Genomic DNA, 13,141 nt, shown 5'->3' with positions numbered 1-13,141 from the left:
AGTAAGTGCTTCAAGTCCTCTTCACTTTCAGGAAGCAAGGCTGTGTCAGCTGCATAACGAAGGTTGTTAATGAGTCTTCCCCCAATGCTGATGCCCCGTTCTTCTTCATATAGTCCAGCTTCTCAGATTCTTTGCTCAGCATACGGATTGAATAAAAAAAAATAGGTATGGTGAAATGATGCAACCCTGATGCACACTTTTCCTGACTTTAAACCATGTAGTATCACTTTGTTCTGTTTGAACGACTGCCTCTTGATCTACGTACAGGTTTCTCATGAACACAATTTAAGTGCTCCGGAATTCCCATTCTTCACAATGTTATCCATAATTTGTTATGATCCACACAGTCAAATGCCTTTGCATAGTCAATAAAACGTCCTTCTGGTTTTCTCTGCTTTCAGCCTGGATCCATCTGACATCAGCAATGATATCCCTTGTTCCACATCCTCTTCTAAATCCAGCCTGAATTTCTGGCAGTCCCCTGTCAATATACTGCTGCAGTCGCTTTTGAATGATCTTCAGCAAAATTTTGCTTGCATGTGATATTAATGATATTGTTCTTTAACTTCTGAGTTCGGTCGGATCACCTTTCTTGGGACAGGCATAAATATGGATTTTTTCCAGTCGGTTGGCTGGGTAGCTGTCTTCCAAAGTTCTTGGAATAGACGAGTGAGCACCTCCAGTGCTGCATACGATGGTTGAAACATCTCAGTTGGTATTCCGTCAATTACCGGAGTCTTGTTTTTTGCCAATCAGTTCAAAGCAGCTTGGACTTCTTCCTTCAGTACCATTGGTTCCTGATCACATGTTACCTCCTGAAATGGTTGAATGTTGACCAATTCTTTTTGGTATAATGACTATGTGTATTCCTTCCATCTTCTTTTCATGCCTGCATCATTTAATATTTTCCCTGTAGGATCCTTCAGTATTGCAACTTGAGGCTTGAATTTTTTCTTCAGTTCTTTCAGCTTGGGAAATGCTGAGCACACTGTTCGCTTTTGGTTTTCTATCTCCAGGTCTTTTCACATGTCATCATAATACTTCACTTTGTCTTCTCGAGCCACCCTTTGAAATCTTCTGTTCAGCTCTTTTAATTCATCATTTTTTCCTTTTGCTTTAGCTACTCGACATTCAAGAGCAAGTTTCAGAGTATCTTCTGACATCCATTTGGGTCTTTTCTTTCTCTCCTGTCTTTTTAATGACCTCTTGCTTTCTTCATGTATTATGTCCTTGATGTCATTCCACAACTCATCTGGTCTTTGGCCATTAGTGTTCTGTGTGTCAAATCTGTCCTTCAGATGATCTCTAAATTCAGGTGGGATATACTCAAGGTCATTCTATCATTCGATCTCTGGCATTGTTCCTGTCACCAAGGCCATATTTTCCAACTACTGATCCTTCTTTGTTTCCAACTTTTGCATTCCAATCACCAGTAATTATCAATTCATCTTGATTGCATGTTTGATCAATTTCAGACTGCAGCAGGTGATAAAAATCTTCTCTTTTTTCATCTTTGGCGCTAATGGTTGGTGCATAAACTTGAATAATAGTCGTATTAACTGGTCTTCCTTGTAGGCATATGGATATTATCCTATCACAGACAGCATTATACTTCAGGAGAGATCTTGAAACATTCTTTTTGACGATGAATGCAACACCATTCCTCTTCAAGTTGTCATTCCCAGCATAGTAGACTATATGATTGTCCAATTCAAAATGGCCAGTACCAGTCCATTTCAGCTCACTAATGCCTAGGATATTGATGTTTATGCATTCCATTTCATTTTTGATGATTTCCAATTTTCCTAGATTCATACTTCATACATTCCAGGTTCCGATTATTAATGGATGTTTGTAGCTGTTTCTTCTCATTTTGAGTCATGCCACATCAGCAAATGAAGATCCCAAAAGCTTTACTCCATCCACGTAATTAAGGTCAACTCTAAAGGCTGCCCTTCCCAGTCATCTTTTGAGTGCCTTCCAACCTGGGGGCTCATCTTGCAGCACTATATAAGACAGTGTTCCCTAGTATTCATAAGGTTTTCACTGGCTAATGCTTTTCAGAAGTAGACTGCCGGGTCCTTCTTCCTAGCCTGTCTTAGTCTGGAAGCTCAGCTGAAACCTGTCCTCCATGGGTGACCCTGCTGTTACCTTAATACCAGTGGAATAGCTTCCAGCATCACAGCAACATGCAAACCCCTACAGTACAACAAACTGACAGACACGTGATAGAATTTTGCAAGACCAACGACTTCTTCATTGCAAATGCCTTCTTTCACCAACATAAACGGCGGCTATACACATGGACCTCACCAGATGGAACACACAGAAATCAAATTGACTACATCTGTGGAAAGAGATGATGGAAAAACTCAATATCATCCGTCAGAACAAGGCCAGGGGCTGACCTTGAGTATATCCCACCTGAATTTAGAGACCATCTCAAGAATAGATTTGACCCATTGAACACTAGTGACCACAGACCAGACAAGTTGTGGAATGACATCAAGGACATCATCCATGAAGAAAGCAAGAGGTCACTGAAAAGACAGGAAAGAAAGAAAAGACCAAGATAGATGTCAGAGGAGACTCTGAAACTTGCTCTCGAACATTAAGCAGCTAAAGCAAAAGGAAGAATCGATAAAGTAAAAGAACTGAACAGAAGATTTCAAAGGGCCTCTCAAGAAGAAGACAAAGTAAAGTATTATAATGACATGTGCAAAGAGCTGGAGATGGAAAACCAAAAGGGAAGAACAAGCTCAGCGTTTCTCAAGCTGAAAGAACTGAAGAAAAAATTCAAGCCTTGAGTTGCAATAGTGAAGGATTCTATGGGGAAAATATTAAATGACGCAGGAAGCATCAGAAGAAGATGGAAGGAATACACAGAGTCATTATACCAAAAAGAATTAGTCGATGTTCAACCATTTCAAGAGGTGGCATATGATCAGGAACCGATGGTAATGAAGGAAGAAGTCCAAGCTTCTCTGAAGGCATGGGTGAAAAACAAGGTTCCAGGAATTGATGAAATATCAATTGAGATGTTTCAACAAACAGATGTAGCGCTGAAGGTACTCACTCGTCTATGTCAAGAAATATGGAAGACAGCTTCCTGGTCAACTGACTGGAAGAGATCCATATTTATGCCTATTCCCAAGAAAGGTGATCCAACTGAATGTAGAAAGAACAATATCATGAATATCACACACAAGCAAAATTTTGCTGAAGCTCATTCAAAAACAGCTGCAGCAGTATATTGACAGGGAACTGCCAGAAATTCAGGCTGGATTTAGAAGAGGATGTGGAGCCAGGGATATCATTGCTGATGTCAGATGGATCCTGGCTGAAAGCAGAGAATACCAGAAGGATGTTTACCTGTGTTTTATTGATTATGCAAAGGCATTCGACTGTGTGGATCATAACAAATTATGGATATCATTGTGAAGAATGGAAATTCCAGAGCACTTAATTGTGCTCATGAGGAACCTTCACATAGATGAAGAGGAAGCTGTTCAGACAGAACAAGGGGACACTGACTGGTTTAAAGTCAGGAAACGTGTGCATCAGGGTTGTATCCTTTCACCATATGTATTCAATCTGTATGCTGAACAAATAGTCCAAGAAGCTGGACTATATGAAGAAGAACAGGGCATCAGGAGTGGAGGAAGACTCATTAACAACCTGAGTTATGCAGATGACACAACTTTGCTTGCTGAAAGTGAAGAGGACTTGAAGCACTTACTAATGAAGATCAAAGACCACAGCGTTCAGTATGGATTGCACCTCAACATAAAGAAAACAAAAATCCTCACAACTGGACCAATGAGCAACATCATGAAAAACGGAGAAAAGACTGAAGTTGTCAAGGATTTCATTTTACTTGGATCCACAATCAACAGCCATGGAAGCAGCAGTCAAGAAATCAAAAGACGCATTGCATTGGGTAAATCTGCTGCAAAGGACCTCTTTAAAGTTTTGAAGAGCAAAGATGTCACCTTGAAGACTAAGGTGTGTCTGACCCAAGCCAGGGTATTTTCGATCACGTCATATGCATGTGAAAGCTGGACAATGAATAAGGAAGACTGAAGAAGAATTGATGCCTTTGAATTGTGGTGTTGGGGAAGAATATTGAATATACCATGGACTGCCAAAAGAATGAACAAATCTGTCTTAGAAGCAGTACAACCAGAATGCTCCTTAGAAGTAAGGACAGTGAGACTGCGTCTTACATACTTTGGACATATTGTCGGGAGGGATCAGTCCCTGGAGAAGGACATCATGCTTGGCAGAGTACAGGGTCAGCAGAAAAGGGGAAGACCCTCAATGAGGTGGATTGACACGGTGGCTGGGACAATGAGCTCAAGCATAACAAGGATTGTAAGGATGGCTCAGGACTGGGCAGTGTTTCATTCTGTTGTGCATAGGATCGCTATGAGTCGGAACCGACTCGATGGCACCTAACAACAACAACATACTCAAGGTTATACTTTGACTCTTGTGGACTTGTTCTAATTTTCTTCAGTTACAACTTGAACTTGCATATGAATAATTGATGGTCTGATCTGCAGTCAGCCCCTAGCCTTGTTCTGACTGATGATACTGAGCTTTTCCATCGTCTCTTTCCACAGTTGTAGATGATTTGATTTCTGTGTATTCCATCTGGCGAGGTCCATGTGTATAGTCACCATTTATGTTGGTGAAAAAAGGTATTTGCAATGAAAAAAGCCTTTGGTCTTGCAAAATTCTATTATGCGATCTCTGGCATCGTTTCTATCACCAAGACCATATTTTCCAACTACCAGTCCTGCTGTGTTTCCAACTTTCACATTCCAATCACCAGTAATTATCAGTGCATCCTGATTGCATGTTTGATTAATTTCAGACTGCAGAAGTGAGTAAAAATCTTCAATTTCTTCATCTTTGGCCTTAGTGGTCTGTGCATAAATTTGAATAATAGTTGTATTAACTGGTGTTCCTTGTAGGCATAAGGATATTATCCTATCACTGACAGTGTTGTATTTCATAAAAATCTTATGGCTATTAAAATAATAAAACAAACATATTGACATATTGTATATTTTTATACATTTTGAATTATTTTCTTGGACTGGATTTTCAGAAGGAAATGGCTTTAAAGCCAATTGGCCTCTGACTTAGTTATCTAGTGCTGCTATAACAGAAATACCACAAGTGGATAGCTTCAACAAAGGAAAGTTTATTCTCTCACAGTCTAGGAGGCTAGAAGTCCAAACTCAGGGCATGGGCTCTTTGGGAAGGTTTTCTCTGTTGGCTGGGGAAGATCCTTGCCATTAATCTTCCCCTGGTCTAGGAGCTTCTCTGAGCAGGAACACCAGGTCCAAAGGATGACTCTGCTCCTGGTGCTGCTTTCTTGGTGATATGAGGTCCTTCTGTCTCTCTTCTCACTTCTGTCTTTTATATCTCAAAAAAGATTGGTATGAGACACAGTCTAATCTAGTAGATTGAGTTCTTCCTCATTAACATAACTGCCACTAATCCCATCTCATTAACACCATAGAGAAAGGATTTATAACTCATCGGAAAATCACATCAGATGACAAATGGTGGACAATCACATAATACTTGGAATCATAGCCTAGCCAAGTTAACACACATTATTTATGAGGAACACAATTCAATCCATGACAGCCTCTAAAAAGATTTGACAAAAGCACACTGTTGGCTGCAACATGAGATGACTTGTTTCACTCATTTACCCTTGTTGGCATATGGCATTAAAAAAAAAAAAAAATCAGTGTTATTTTGAGAGAGACAAGAAATGAGATCATTTTTGAAATTTGCTTTAGTTTTCACTGAGGTTAACTTTTTTTTCTCTGTAGCCAGTTGGATTTTCTTTTTTGTATGTGGAGTGTCTATTATTGTCCTTCTGCTTTCTAATTTTTAAATTGAGGAGACTAATCTCTTCTAGAGCTTATATTCTAGGACTTATGTTTCTGTTTATTTTACTGCAAAGCACCATAATGGAAAAAAAAAAAAAATCCAGCCCATCAAACCAGATACCTCACATTCACCCAGACAGATGCCCTCCCTGTCCTACTGGAAGAGGGCAGGCCTTTTGACGTGGTACGCAGAGCAGATAAAGGGCCTTTAAGGGCCTAAAGTTTGTATAATTTGGAGCACTTTCTTTAGCTTCCCCCCGCCTTCTGGGGGGAGCAGTGATGAGATTTTAAGGTAATTTGCCTGAAATATGAGATTACATAATTTTCCTGGGATCGATAGATTCCTGTTTTAACGAGTCTCAGAGAAAGGGGGTGGGGTGGGGAGGGAGAGAAGGAGAAGGTATGGGGAGCCGGGACTCTACCTTTTTACAGGACTGGGAGAAAGGACAAATCACCCAGCCTGCCCTACACAAGTGGTCCCATCTTTTTGTAGTATTCCTTTACTCATTTCTTTATGACTCTTCTTTCATTCCTGATATTGATCATTTGTATCCCCTCTCCTTTTTTCTTGGTTAGAGTGGCTAGAGATTTATTAATTTTATTGATCTTGTCAAAGAAGCAGCTTTTGTTTTGGTTTTCTCAATTGTTTTCCTGTTTTCAACTTCATTGGTTTCTGCTCTAATTTTTTATTTCGCTTCTTCATTTGCTTTAAAATTAAATTACTCATTGTTATCTGGTTTCCTAAAATGGAAGCTTAGATTATTGATTTTAGATCTTTATTCTTTCCTAATATATGCATTTCATGCTATAAATTTCCCTCTAAATACTGCTTTCACTGCATCTCACAAATTTTCATTTAGTTCAAAATATTTAAAAATTTATCTTGAGACCTCTTCTTAGACCTAGGTGTTATTTAGAAGTGTGTTGTTTAATCTCAAAATATTTTGAGATTTTCTAGCTCTCTTTCTGTTACTGATTTCTAGTTTAATTCCATTGTGGTCTATTTTTTAAAATATTTTAAGGTATGTTTTATGGCCCAGGATGTGGTATATCTTGGGGAATGAACCATGTAGGTTTGGAAAGAATATGTATTATGCTACTGTTGAATGGAGTATTGTATACATGTCAGTTAGATCCAATTGATTGTTACTGCTGTTCAGGTCATCCATATTATTACTGATTTTCTGCCTGCTTGATCTATCAATTATTTAGAAAGGGATGTCCCAGTCTCTGACTGAAAGAATTTATTTATTTATTTCTTCTTGCAGTTCTATCAGTTTTTGCTTCACATATTTGGATGCTTTGTTGTTAGGTGTGTACACATTCACAATTCTTGTGTCTTCTTGAAGGACTGATCGCTTTATCATTATGATATCTTTATCCCTGATAATTTTCCTTGTTCTAAAGTCTGCTTTGTCTGAAATTAATATAGCTACTTTGGCTTCTTTTGATTAGTATTAGCATGGTATATCTGCTTCCATTCCTTTACTTTATCTGAGTCTTTATATTAAAAGTGGATTTTTGTAGAGAACATGTAGTGTCTTTTCTTTGTATCTGTGATGACAATCTCTGTCTTTTAATTGGTATATTTAGACCATTCATGTTTAAAGTGATAACTGATATAGTTGGATTGATATCTACCATGTTTTGTAACTGTTTTTTGTTACACTTGGCTCGTTGTTTCTTTTTTTCTTACCGCATACCTTTAAATAACTATGTATTGAGGTTTTTCCAGCATCTGCCTAAGCACACAGCCAATACCAAGTATGGCTCTGTGTGCAACAAAGTGTGCTTCCTCATATCTGTATACAATGAGGCAAGTACAAAAATGTTAATGCGGTACTGTCTGTAATGTGAATAATGGGGGAAAAAAACATGTTCATTAATGGAGTGTGGAAATTTAAATTATTATTCACCAACATAAAAGAATACCATGTAACAGTTAAAAGGAATGCAATAAATCTGTATATTCTAGAATAAACTCTCATACATATTATTAAATGAAAGAAGTGAGTTGCAGAATAATATATACATTATGATTCATTTATATAAAAATTATGTATGTCTGTGCATATGTGTGTGTGTGAATGCATAGAAAAAGTTCTGCATTATACAAACTGATGTACTGATGGTGAGTTTGAGAAAGAAAAAAACTCTTACAGTTTTTTTTCCTGACAAAATTATGTTCTTGAGTTTAATTTTTAAAAAACAAAAAAATGAAAGGAGCTTAACAAAGTGCATTTTGTCAGAAGGAGAGAACACCTGCCTGACATAAGTAGCCTTCTCTCACCTCAGCATTTGCGCAGCTCATCTGAAATGGGTGCCCCATGCCCTGTGGTGTCCTGTTGCCAGAGATGCAGGGAGTAAAGATGTTCCAAGCACTTGCCAATTCCAGTGCTGGCCTTTACCCATTCTCTAGGACTTGGGCAAATTTATGCAAGGTAGACACCCTGTGGTTCACATGGGCAGGGGCTATGGCTCACCAGGGAAGGTTTGAGCCCCCTGGGACTTGGGGTGAGGGGTTGGGAGGCTTTGGGGGTACTGGACGACCTCCAATGGGGGAGAAAGGGAATCTGGAGAAGGCATGAAAGATCCGCTGTATAGATCTGTGCTTCTTGCCCATGATTCCCAGGGACCCACAGGCCAAACACCCTTGCTGAGGTCAAAGCACCTCTGTAATTTCCAGACAAGAATCAAGAGCCAGGGATTATTGAAATATCTTTCAACAGGCTTTCAAAACATGTGCCAAGTTAGCAAATATTGTTGGTTACTTGCTAAGGAATAACTGATGATTTTTTTCCTCTGTGACCAAACAGTTGCTCAGTTAGATGTGTCAACTTCAACATAGGAAAAGCTAGGATTAGAGCACTCAACAGAATCATCAGAGCCAATGTATTTGATCAGGACCTCAAAGCCAGAAAACTATGTCTGTTTGTTCTGAATTCTCTGCAGAAAGAGGAAACTACACAGAGAATCATCTATTGCAATTATGCCTCACAGGCAGGAACTGAACCTCTTTTGAGTAATTGGGGTGAGGGTTTTACCTCTCCTTCTTGGGCATCATCCTTGATTTTATCACTTGGTTAATCAGGTCAATTTCAGTAGCATAGAGACTGCAAATTAGTTTGCTGCCATTTGGAGTTAAGCATGTTTGAGCCTGTAGCTGCATGAGACTTTAGAGATAACCCCATGCCTTGTGATTTCTCCCAGAAGATTGTGAGATAGGTTTGATATTGTCACCTCAGGTTGGAAGATAAGCCAGCCTGTCCCAAATATTGGTGAGTCTGTTCCGATGGAAACTCTTTTTGAGAGTTGACCATGAAGATGCAACTTCGTAAACATGTCAGTTTTCCCCAGTTAATCTAAAAATTCAGTGCACTCAAAATTTCAACGAGATTTTTGTAAAAAGAAGGTGGAGCCAACATGGCACCATAGATAAAAGTACCATGTCATTCTTCTGCAGCAAAGACCTGAAAAACTAAGTAAAACAGATACACACATCAATCCAGGAACTGTAAACATCAAATGAAGGGATAAATAGCTTAATCAAACACTGAATGGAAGAAGAAATGTAAGGAAAATAGAGAACAAGGAGAGATACGGAGTGGAGGTCCCCTGCCAACTAATGTAGCAGAGTGTCGTCATCTTGGAACACAGTCAGCAAGGACCTGGACAGGAAGTACAGGAAGGCAACTTCATGGAGCTCCCAACAGGAGACAGAATAACTGGTAACCAGAGAAACATGCTTTCCCACCCCTCACACTTCTGCCTCAAATGCTACCTCCACCTGTTCCTGATGGGCCATGCTGCACCGCTCGACTACAGAGCCACCAGTGAACGAGCACATGACTGCCCCAGATCCACCCTGCCCCCACCCATAGCCCCCACCACTCTGCCAATTTTTTTTCTTTCTCCCTCCTGCCTAGCCTGGTACGTCACCTCCCCTCCCTTCCCACTGGCCACCAGGCCTGCCCCACCCCTCCAGCTGACCCCCACTGTACCATCATTTTTTTCTTTCTTCCCTTTTCTTTTTTTCCCCCACCTAGCCTCATGTGCCATCCCCTTCCCACCAGTCCCCACATTGCTGCCACGGCTAGAGCATCTCCAGCCCTCAGGCCTGGCACTGCACCAAGCCCACACTGCCCCTCCCCTCCTGTCACTTGACAAACTGCCGAATGGTGGGAAGCAAGCCTGTAGTGCTCCCCATCTGACCTCTTGCCTATCTGGTGAGGGGCTGTGAATGTTTCCATACCTCTGGACCAACCTCACAATGCAGACTGTGCCCACCCAGTCTGCCCTCAGCCACCTCACCAAAAGAGCATACAGCAAAGCGGGCTCCTGCCTGCTGTTGCCTTGCCATCCAGACAAGGTGGTGACAGCTGTCATGCCCACAGATGAGCAAGCAGCAAAGCATGCCTGGCCTATCATACCAGACATACCAAAACAAAACAAAATTGCAAAACGAAACACATGAACATGCAATCAATCAATAAAGAAAATAATATGTTAATGACTTGGAGATAGACAATATCGAAACATATAAAAACACAGGACGAGGTGGCTCCAGCAAGTGACTAAAAGGAAGAATCATTCTGGTAGAAGAAAAGACACTGGGACAACCTGATATGGAATTCAAAAGACTAATATTTAGAGTTCTCCAAAAGATTAGAAAAGAGACCATGGAAAACAGAAAAAAATCAATGAAAACACAGCCAAATTCAAGAAAAACACAAACAAAGCAATAGAAGAATTCAGGAAAATCATACAAGAACAAAACCTCAAAATAAATAAACGACTAGAAATCACATAAAACTAGAAATACAAAAGATATAAACAACAAAATTTCAGAAATGGACAACTCAACAGAAGGTCTTAGGAGGAAATTTGGAAACAATGGAAGACAGAATTAGTGAGATTGAAGACAAACCCATGGCTGGTACTTTGAGGAAAGATCAGAGAAAAGAATGAAGACAAATGGAGAACACCTGAGAACTAGGAACACAATCAAGAGCAAAAATTTGCACACGATTGAAGTTTCAGAACAGAGGGAGAAAATGGAAAACAGAGAAGATTGTCGAAGGTTTGCTGAGAGAAAACTTCCCAAATACCATGAAAGATGACCATCCAAGAAGCTCAGTGAACCCCATATAGGATAGAACCCAAAAGAAAGACACCAAAACATGTCATAATTACACTTGCCAAACCCAAAGACAAAGAATCCTGAGAGCAACTTGAGAAAAATGTAAAGTCACTTACAAAGGAGAAACAATAAGACCAAGCTCTAATTACACGGCAGAAACTATGCAAGCAAGAAGGCAATGGGACGACACATATAAAACCTTGAAAGAAAAAAAACAAAAACTGCCAAATAAAAATAATGTATCTTGCAAAACTCTTTCTCAAATACTATTGCAAAATTAGGACATTTCCAGATAGACAGAAATTAAGGGAATTTGTAAAAGCCAAACCAAACTTATAAGAAATATTAATAGGAGTCCATCATTTAGAGAACCAAAAACATCAGACAACAACCGGAGTCTAGAACACAGGACAGCATCAGCCAGATACCAACCAATAATAAAACAAACTAAAAGACTTGAAACAGAGGTGTCAATCTGTAAATGATGACAATATCAAAACAATAAAAGGGTAATAACTGGTAGTTTTTTTTTTTTTTTTTTGGAACTTTCAAATGGAGTGGAAGTCAAGGTGATGTCAAGTAATAAAAGACTGGGTTAAACTTAGGAAGATAGGGATTAATTTCATGGTAACCACAAACAAAGTTAACAAACCTACTCATCAACATAAAAAAGAAGAAAAACAAAGACTCAGTAAACACAAAAAACTATAATAATGAAAGAAGAGAAAAAAAAACCCACAAATAAAAAGAACTCAGTGCACAAAGTAAAAGGAACATAGAAAATGTCAGCACCACACAAAAAAAGCACAACAATATGACAGCAATAAACTCACACCCCACTGATAATCACGCTGAATGTAAATGGCTGAAAAGCTCTTGTAAGGAGACAGAGTGGGGGAATGAATTAAAAACCACAATTGATCAATATGCTGTCTACAAGAGACACACCTTAGACACAAAGACATAAATATATTAAAAATCAAAGGATTGAAAAAAATATGTAAAGCAGTGATAGAAAAAGAGCAGAAGTGGGAATACTAATCTGAGAGAAAATGGACTTTAAGGCAAAGCCAACCATAAAAGACAAGAAAAGACATTAGGTAATGATTAAAGGGACAATCCACCAAGAAGACATAAACTTAATAAATATCTATGCACCCAATGACAGGGCTCCAAAATACATAAAACAAACTAACGACACTGAAAAGAGAAATAGGTAGTTCCACAAAAATATTAGGAGACTTCAACACACAGCTCTTGGTAAGGGACACAAAGAAACTCTACCTGGAAAGAAACTCCACAAAGATACAGAAGATCTAAAGGCCAGAATCAACCAACTTGATCTCACAGACATATAGAACACTCCACCCAACAGCAACAAAGTATACATTCTTTTCCAAAGCACAAGGAACATTCTCCAGAATAGACCACATTTCAGGCCACAAAGCAACCCTCAACAAAATCCAAAACACTGAAATAATACAAAGCATTCGGTCTGATCTCAACACCAGAAAAGTAGAAATCAGTAACAGGATGATGAAGGGGGAAAAAAAGAATCAATTACATGGAAACTGAAAATCTTGCTTAAAAACAACTGGATACTAGAAGAAATTAAAGAGGCAATCAGAAAATTCCTAGAATCAAATGAGAATGAAAAGACATTGTACCAAAACTTTTGCGACACAGCAAAGGCAGTGCTTAGAGGTCAATTTATAGCAATAAACCCACACATCAAAAAAGAGGAATGGGCCAAAATAAAAATGTTAGCCCTATAACTTCAACAAATAGAAAGAAAACAGCAAAAGAAGCCCACAGGCATCAGAAGAAAGGAAATAATAAAGATTAGAGCAGAAATAAATGAAATAGAAAACACAAAAACAGTAGAAAAAATCAACAAGATCAAAAGTTGGTTCTTTGAAAAGATCAACAAAATTGGCAAACCATTGACCAAACTGACTAAACAAAAATGAGAGAGGATACAAATAACCCGCATAAGTAATGAGACTGGGAACATTACAACAGACCCAACTGAAATAAAAAGAATCATAATAGAATACTATGAAAAATTGTACTTCAACAAATTTGA

The 13,141-nt window shown here is 38.9% G+C and overlaps 1 long non-coding RNA gene across 2 annotated transcripts in view; it reads left to right on the top strand.

The window, feature by feature from the left end:
* Positions 1-13,141, top strand: part of LOC126061175 (uncharacterized) — a 45,521-nt gene that overhangs the window by 16,640 nt on the left and 15,740 nt on the right. The window lies entirely within an intron of this gene.

Source organism: Elephas maximus, chromosome 17 (genome assembly GCF_024166365.1).
Source record: "Elephas maximus indicus isolate mEleMax1 chromosome 17, mEleMax1 primary haplotype, whole genome shotgun sequence".
NCBI classification, from domain to species: domain Eukaryota; kingdom Metazoa; phylum Chordata; class Mammalia; order Proboscidea; family Elephantidae; genus Elephas; species Elephas maximus.
The sequence above is the reverse complement of the archived record's forward strand: the minus strand, read 5'-3'. Positions and strand labels throughout refer to the sequence as shown.